Consider the following 7,346-nt stretch of genomic DNA (forward strand, 5'->3'; position numbering starts at 1 on the left):
TGCCGACATCACCTCAGTTTTCATGCAGATCTGTTGATAATATCACAGCTGAGAAGCCCAGTCTGGAAAGGTAGCATAACAGGAGTCATTCAACTCATGGGCAGAAGATCAAGGGTTCAAATTCAGGTCTACTTTCAAATCTTGTGCTCTTCCCATTATCAGCAATGACTACAGAATAAGATGTTACCTGAGAGAGGATAGATTTTAATGGACTGCATGGAAGCCAAATACAGCCAGACTTGGGCTTTCTGAAGTCACCTGGAGGAAGGGTAAATGCTTGCTCAAGACTTTCAGGGAGTGGTGTGTTTTGGGGAAGACATTTGGACAGACTTCCTAAGACACAGAGCATGCACCCCCAAGATCAAAGTCTAGAGAAAGACTAAGATAAACTTTCTATGTAGGAGAAGTTAACTGCAACATGTATAGAAACAATAGAAAAGGGGGAAAAGGTTCCAAAGTGAGGATGTCAGGAATCTCTGGCCTTTGATATTTGTGTCTGGGCCTAGCCTTCCTGGGTTCTGCTCAACCGAGATGTCCAGGGAACTGTAGGTGCCTCGAGACACAGCTTCAAAGGAAATGGAGACAAAAATCGTGTGTGTGTGTGTGTGTGTGTGTGTGTGTGTGTTTAGGGAGTGGTTGAGAAGACTAGGAAGGAAAGTATCTAGGAGACATCCTGGTTTTAAAAAGGTGGAGAAGGCCTGTGAAGTAAGGCAGTCTAACATGGGCAGGACTGCTTCACTGCTGGAAACTCCATGTGTTTCTTTAATTCTCCTGGTAAGATGGTGTTGCTACCACCTTCCAACCCTGACTCACACAGGCTCCAGAGGCACAGCTAAAAAGGAAGAAGAAAAATGTTCAAAATGATGGGGCCAGCAGAGAGCACTGAGATGTGGGAAGGGCATGGCACCCATAAATGGAGTTATCAAGCCTCTGGAGAAACGGCCAAGGATGGTTGTAAACACTCTGCCCACACATCAGAGGTTTCAGGGCCTCTGAAAGGTTGTTAAAGGGCTGGCCACGTAAGGGGTGGATACTCACATGAGGAAAGAGAACTGAAAAGTCTCATCCAAATCTGAGAAGGGCAAGCTAACCTCAGCTGACTCCAGCCTTGCGAAAGGAGCATATTTCCAACAGCTGCTCAAAGATTAAATGGGTGACTTCGGTCAGTAAGAACTTTTCTACCCCTAATGGTATTTAGACAAAGACCACACTGCATTCCAGATTGCTAGCCTGCCTGGTGGTAGTGAATCAGAATCAATGTTCCGTGGAAACAGTGTAATCCCACCAACTCCTCAAACTAAGCATCCAGGTTGAAGTCAAGAGATGAATCATGCTAGCAAACAAGACCCGGGTTTGAAAATGCAAACTGTAAGAGTGGAAGTGAGTCAGAACCTGCAGGTCCAAGGTAAAACCGAATCGACACCCGGGGGCAAGACAAAGTTTCCTCTCCCTTCGGGCAACTTCTGGTTCAATTCAAACTTGACGATATGTCAGGCTAATCTGTGGCTAGCTTCCCGGCTTACTCAGTCCAGGCATCCTGAGGCTTCCTTGTAGCTGGTGGGTGAACATACCTGTCTGAATGGACACCTGCCAAGATCAGAGTTCATCCCTTCAGGATTCCTTGGCCCTTGATATTTGTGTCTGGGCCTTGCCTTCCTGTGTTCCTGCTCCCCAGTGATGTCCAGGGGACTGCAGGTGCCTCAAGGCACAGCGTCAAAGGAAACGGAAACAAAATTGCGTGTGGAGTGAGTGCTTGAGGAACACGACCCAAAGTCACATCCAGTATCTCTCTTTCCTGTCTGTCTGGCCTGCAGAAGATTAGCCAATCAACCACCCAAAACAATGGCTGCTGTGTGCAGCTTGCTAGGATGTGCTACAAGGTTGTGCCTCAGGGTGGCAATTTAAATGTGGGACATTTAAGAGGCAGGGCCTCATGAGTTCTAGTCAATTGTACCCACCCTGGGAAGGGACTATAGGACCACAGTCTCCCTCACTTACTTCCTCTAGGTACAACCACCCCTCCTCGATGTGCTCCCAACTTTGTCCTGATTCAGGAGGACACGTCTCTCCTCAGATCTTGTGTTGTGCTATTTAGAGCTTTTAAAGCACCTCGATGTAGAAACCAGTGAACCTCCCCCCCCCCCCCAGTAACATTAGCAAATGTTCCTTTCTAGTCATAAAAGCTGATGGTCATGAGAAGTTGACGATAGTCCCTCTACAAGGACAGGATATACAGTAATACCTATAATGCAAATAAAGATGTTGAACTGTGTCTGCTACAGAAGCATTTCTAAGCTTTCTTTCAAAATATTCATAGAACGGGACATACACGCACGGGGAGCCAGATGCTTAAATTAACTTGCTACTGCACCAAAGCTCAAATTGTTTGTGTAAGCTGTGGATGAACACAACTTGGGCCTATGAAATCCATATTTAAACCATGAATAAAAAAATAAGTTATTCCCCCACATATTCATGGGGCCTGTGAAGGTCAGTCACAGGTCACCAGGAGACTAAAAAGAAACTAAGGCTTTACATAAACCTGAGCTACAGCATAGCCATGGAAGATGAGTTTTAGCCTCAAAAGTTGCTGATATTTAAATTAAGAATTCAACGTTCCATTTGTAGCCAGCGTCGGAAGGCAATCTTGATGACTCTTGAACTGTCCTATGTGTGAGTCCCACACAGAGAAAGACTGACATGAGGTTGGGGCCAAACCTACCTAGATGGCAGTTGGTACCAAGGAGAGGTAACTGTGCAGCCCTATGCATGATTACAGAGCTTCAGATCATATTCTAGCTACCCCTAGCTTTTAAATAATTTTTTTCCACATGGCTATGGTGGCACATGCCTTTAGTTTCCGCCTTTGGGAGGTGGAGACAGATGGAGCTCTGAGTTTGAGGTCAGGACAAGTTCTAGGATGACCAGGGCTACACAGAAATACCTATCTCAGAGACCCCCTTCCCCTACACACCAATTCCTTTCTCTGAAGAAAGATGATTTGTGATAGGATTTTGTATAGCCCTCCATTGTCTCGAACTCATACATGGCCAAGGGTGATTTTGAATTCCCATTCTCTTGCCTCCATCTCAAAAGTGGTACAATAACAGGTGTATACTACCACATCCAGCAAGAAACTAGTTTTGGATTAGTGAGAACTATATATGTAGCTTCAAATTAATGAAAAGAACAGGGCTGTCCATCCTTTTGTTGACACTTTTTCTCCACTCCTCAAGGCCAGGCCTGGTATTGGGTGTGACACAGGTCTGTAAGGTGGCTACACTCTAATTTTCATGAACATAAGATCACAATACTATGAATCAATCACTAAAGTTCATTGGCTGTCACCTAGGACATAGGACTCAGTGCACCTGGGAGGGGCTATCTACATTAGACTGATTAAGATAGGAAGATCCACCTTAACTGTGAGTAGTCCTTTTCATGAGCTGGGTTCTGACTATATAAAAAGTATCCGTATGTATCTCTTAGCTTCCTGGCTCTAGACACAATGTAACCAGCTGCCCTGTCCTCCAGTTGCCATGTTTCCCACTGGGACAGACCTTGAACTTTGAGTCAAAATAAACCTTTCCTTAGGTCATTTTTCTCTATGTATTTTATTATAGCAACAGGAAGTATAACCAGTACACCAAAGAAGAGAATGTGCCCTATGGAAATAAATGGTGGCAGGGTCATGGTCATGTGATGCCTGTCCCAGCTCTGCAAGAGTGAGCGCTTGGTGTGATATTCAGTGCACTCTGCGTTAGAAGTTCAACAGTTCTGAAGATAACAGAACTTAACATTTCTGACTGGTTCCTTTGAGCTACCACAAGACAAGTGTCATGTCATTCCAGTCACCCTCTCCAGGATACTCAAGGCACAGTGGGAAGGGTGTTACCTGCTACTGCACAACAACCCATGCTAAGAACTTACACAATAGAATCAGTGTAACTATTGAAGAAGGGTGACTCACTGAATTCTCAACAGTAGCTCTTGGCTGCCTGAGAACCTTCCACAGGCAGATGTGAATTCCGACCCTGGATCTCAACCACAACATAGAGAGGGGGACACTTCTTTGGTGTTGCAATGAATAACTAAATATATCTTTCTCATCAAGCAAAAGATGGAGTCTTGTTCTAGACGGACTGACTTAGGTTTGTGTTTGTCAGGAGATGGGCTCAGGTGCTTGGGAGAAGCTTCATGAATGATAGCATCGTGAGTCCAGATGGGTGTTGTCATAACTTGAATTATTATTTAACAAAACAAAACAAAACGAAACAAAAGATGTTCTTGTTTGTTAGACAAACACATTGTTCCAAAGAGAATGCTGTGCGCCTCTGTCTTCCAGGGGCTCCCTCTGCTGTCTGTGGAATCTTTCCTGCCTGTACTTTCCTCCACGCCCACTTCATGGCAGCGCCTGCAAGCCTTGTCCAAAATTCATACCCATTTATGCAGTCTGTAACATTTCTGACAGGGGTCAGGCTGCTGCTACAAAGCAGCATGTCTTAAATTCTTTCCACTGTCTCCCGTGAGTAATCCCATCTACATGGAAGAATAAAAGAGTAAACACATTTGTGTTCCATAATCTAAATGTTTTATTTTGATAATCCAAATGTTTCCAGTGGAATTTTAAACAGTTTTATAGTCTGCTCTCATTAAAAAGTGATATAAAGTAAATGTGTCTTAGCAAGCAATTGTCCATCAAACATTATAATCCTTTCTCAAGTTCCCCTGGTGGATTGTTTTCTGTCTTTCAACAGAATTCTTTCAAATTCAGGCTCAATAATCTTCTTTATATGTTATCCAAGGTTTGGAATACATGAAACTGTCTCCACTTACTTGAACAATGGCCTCTATTATAGTATCTGTTTCTTTAAATCCAAATATTATACCCAGCATTTTAGGAATTCCCTGCCTCAACTATAGTCAATTAAATTGTCTATAAGTTTCTCAGAGATCCAGAAAATGAAAGGAAATCAGAATTCATACTTTGAAATGAGTTCAAAAATGTGGGCCATTTGTCAGTGTTGGTCTCTGTCAAATAGTCCTTATTATCTTCGGGCTCTGCTGCTAACAGACGAGATAATCTGACACAGACCTCTCTGGCAAAGACATTTCCTTCCAAGGAGAATTCAGGCCTCTCTCCACAACTGGGAACCAAATTCTCAGGTTTAAAGGCAGGAAGATAATGCCTCCAGGTGCTACCATGGCTGGGTGTAATGTAAGAACCGGGGCAGACATGGATACCTGAGTTACTTACAAACATCAAGGGGGTGGTGAGAGCTGATCCAGAAGAAAGGGGAATGGCAGGGGAAGAAAACAAGGGAAAGTAAGGATAGGACTCAGACACCAGCTTCCCCCTCCTGCCTACCTGCCTTTGGCATCCAGTGTCAGTGCTGAGATCTTCTTCCCCCTCAATGAACGTTTACCTTCCTACTTCTCGTCCTGACAGTCCGAGGTTCTTAGTTCACTCTGTGCTTCTAACTCCTGACTCAGAAGCCTTGATGGCACGAGGAAGGAAACAGGGGCTAATTAAAACAATTTGTAGGAAGGGTTGAGAGAATGGTGGTTTCTCTAGGATGAGCATCTCCGGGAAGATATCTCCACACTGTGTGAAGATGAGGTCTGGGACTAACAGGATCCCAGAGAGTTCTGTTGGCTCCCAGCTGCATCTCCCTCCAGGTCAGTCTGCTCCACTGAACCCAGGTTGTGTGTGATTTCTGATGCTGCTGCCTATCTTTAAAATGGGAATTTTGGTTGATACCTGAAGGCCAGGCCACTCCATCTTCACTTTGTTAAAGACTATGGTGGCAAGAAAAGGTGTCTCCTAAAGACCGACTTGGACATCCCGGAGCAGGCCTCTTAAACCGTGTGTATTGGTGGTCACCCCCAGAGATATGTGTGCAATCCTGGCCATGTGGGCTACACATACCTAATACTTATTGAAATAAATCATAAGCCAATTCACCTTAACATTTGTTTCATCATTTCTTAAATGAAATCAAATTCGCATGTTAACAAGATGGACACGCTTATGTTTATGTAAAGACTTGAGTCTTGGCTGAATATTTGATACTGAAGGAACACAGATCATCTTCAACATTTCTCAGCTGGATGCCTGCATTTAATGATGTATGCCCCAAATACTGCTCTGTACAAGTACAGAGGACAAACAGGAGGAGTATGTTTAGGGCCACTTCTGAAATTGTCTTAGAACTTTTGTCTTAATACCAAGACAAAAATCCATTTAACATCTTTTTTTTTTAATGAAACTCAAATCAGCAATCCAAAGAGCTGTTTTTCCAAGTCAAACGTACTAACCCAATTCCATCCAAAGAAAAACTAATTTGCTACTCACAGTCAGAGAGAGAAGGTAGGGAAATGTCAAGTCTTGGTTTTTCTGCTTTTGCAGGAATAGAAGTCTTTGCACATGTGGCGAACCCTATGGTTCATGCAGTAATCACCACTAGGAGCCGTGGTGTTTCAGGCAGTTTTACTGGCACTGCACAGCATGATGTGATGGCACACAAAGTGCAAAGTCATGTGCTCAGCACCTAGGCTGAACTGAAGTCATGTGACACAGCACCTGTCAGCTCTGCTGGAAACACCTCAGATCCCACATATGACTGACTGTGATGTAATTTTGGTCAGCATGTCAACCTTTGACCTTGTCAGCTTCTACATGAACTTACATTCAGTGCATCCTACAGTGCTGGGACTCACAGTTCAAAGAGCTGGGTCCTAGTGGAAGCAAGAACAGCCTTCCTCACTGAGACATCCCCCTTCCTGCCCACTCCTCAGAATGACCTCTGTTAATTCTGATGTTAACACCTTATTGGCCAAGCGATAAATCTTGAAATAGTTGATTCCCTGGGACGTGGCTAGGCTATCACGAGTGGTTGGAAGATATACATAGTGGGAAAGTACGGATTTTGAAAGACTGTGCTTAAAATGCTAACCCTGGGGGAGAGTCAGGAGTGAGGCTCTGGGAGCCTGCACTGGGGTGGGGGGGAGGAGTGTGCCTAGGGGAAGTAGTGAGTGCAGCCATAGCAGGTGTCCTGTGTCTTACCAGAAGCTGGAGAATGAGTAAGTACAAAATGACAGAATGTGCTTCATTCCTGGGAGGAGGCTCCATTGGCCCACTATACTTGAGAAGTAGACCCATTTTCTCTTCTCCTAGAATCTTCCCTCACTTTGAACCTCCACCTGTGTTCCACTGTCCTTCCAATGTCAATATTTCTAGCTTCTGTGGCTTTAAAAGCTCCTGCAACTATTTACTCAAACTAAACTTTATGGTGAGGACCAAATGGATGTGTGAGCTTGTCTGCTGCAGCATTTTCACCCGCTGT

This window comes from Rattus norvegicus, chromosome 4, assembly GCF_021556685.1.
Source record: "Rattus norvegicus strain SHRSP/BbbUtx chromosome 4, alternate assembly SHRSP_T2T, whole genome shotgun sequence".
NCBI classification, from domain to species: Eukaryota; Metazoa; Chordata; class Mammalia; order Rodentia; family Muridae; genus Rattus; species Rattus norvegicus.